The following is a 1,819-nucleotide window of genomic DNA, read 5'->3' as shown; positions in this document are numbered from 1 at the left end:
AATAAATAAATAAATAAATAAAAAAAAAACAAAAAAAGTCATTGAGAGTCTCAATTTGTAGTGGGGCATTACTAGTCTAGCAAAATTGCTTGGATGTACCATCCAAAACTAAGTAAATGAATAACCCCAAAGGTCTTCAAATAATAATTGTGAGGTTCCAGTTGGGGTTCCCTTCTTCTTAGCTTTCATGATATAAGAGGAAAATTGGAAACTGAAGAACTACAAAGAACTTTCTGAGAGGAGTGTTGCCCTGTTTAGGTTGATTCTTGGCATCAGTGAAATTCTCATAGTTTAATTCCCTATAATACTTGTGGGAATTAAAATTCTGTGATATGCTTACCTGTTTTTGACAAGGATGTGAAATAAAGAGCTCATAAGATCCCCAAACCCAGAGTATTTAAAAGGGAGTAAGAGTGGAAAATTGGCTAAATCGTTCGACTGAAACTACTTTTCTACTGTCATTACAAACCCCTTTCCTGGCAACTATGTGCCACGTACGTCATAACAGTTCTGCCTTTCTCTTTTCTTCCCCAGCTCTTTGCCATCAAAACTACACTTTGGTAAAGGAAATGCCTGCTTACTGTTTGTTCCTAAGGACTCAATTTTCTTAGAAGCTAAAAGCCTGAGCACAAAAAAATCAAGATTTTTTCTCATCCCTGCCTATTGTCATTATATTTCATATGTCTTCAGAAATAGAAGACTTTTTTTCCCAAGGAAGAGTTTGAGGGCAAAGAAGGTGAGTTACTGCAATACTGATTTGTCAGAAGCATACCTGCTGAGCACTTGTTCCCAGTGTTCTGCCAAAGGAAATCCAGTTGTATAGGCAGCTGGTCAACCAAGACTCTTCCAATAGTATTTTCTAATACTAATTTTCTGGGTTGTGTTTTTTGCAGTTTTTTTGGATAGCATTGAATAGATTTGCTCATAAAACTTTTTATTGTTTTTGTTTATTTTTCTGTTCTTCTTCCTCCTCCTCTTCCCCCTCTTCCTCCTCCTTTTTATTCTTCTGGCCTGTTCTTTATTTCTTATTACATTGTCTGGAAGGCTTCTGGTGATGAGTTCAGTGTTTTTGGTGACCAGCAACACTGAACTTTCATGGGTGTGATTTTTTTGTGACAATAGTAAGACAGCCTGTTGCTTTTTTACTGCCCTCAACTGACCTGCTTCTGTATCTCAGTTATTACTGCTTTTAGGAAAATGAGTGGAGAGCTAGCCTGACTCCAAGGGTCATGGAGATAGACACAGCACTGTTGAGGTGTTCTCTCTGCCAACCCCCAGATCAAGGGACATTTCCCTACTGGATTGGTTAGCATTCTAGGTCAGCTAGTTTCTGAGATGGGGCAGAGGGATGTGAGAAGGGAAAGGAAGGAGTGATAGAGTTATGTCAAGACATGTCATTGCTTTTAGACAGTTAAATTAATTAGATTTTGCAATCTTGTACTTAGAAATGAGTTACTTAAGTGAGATAACAAAAGAAAAAAGTCTCAATGGCAATTTAGCCTAGTGGATTTCTCATTCTCCTGGGCAGAATGGCATTGACATATTATGCTGGCTTCATTCTCTTTCACCTGCTCCCAGGTACATGGGTACCTGCATGCTTCTAGTGAAAAGTGGAAAAGGGCTGAGCTCCAAGATTATTCTTTTAAATCAGTAACAATTGTTCATTTCCTAAGAACTTTGTTGATTCTCAAGTAAATGTGGAGATGGCTAATGGCAACTGGGCATATTAAGAAAAATATTTTCAACCAATAGATTTGAAATCAATTTAACTATACGCTCAAACTGGGTGAGATGAAATGTTCTTTTCCCTCTTTGAACA

The sequence above is a fragment of the Mesoplodon mirus genome (genome assembly GCF_964341445.2).
Source record: "Mesoplodon mirus genome assembly, chromosome: 6".
Lineage (NCBI taxonomy): Eukaryota > Metazoa > Chordata > Mammalia > Artiodactyla > Ziphiidae > Mesoplodon > Mesoplodon mirus.
This window is presented reverse-complemented; position numbering follows the sequence as displayed.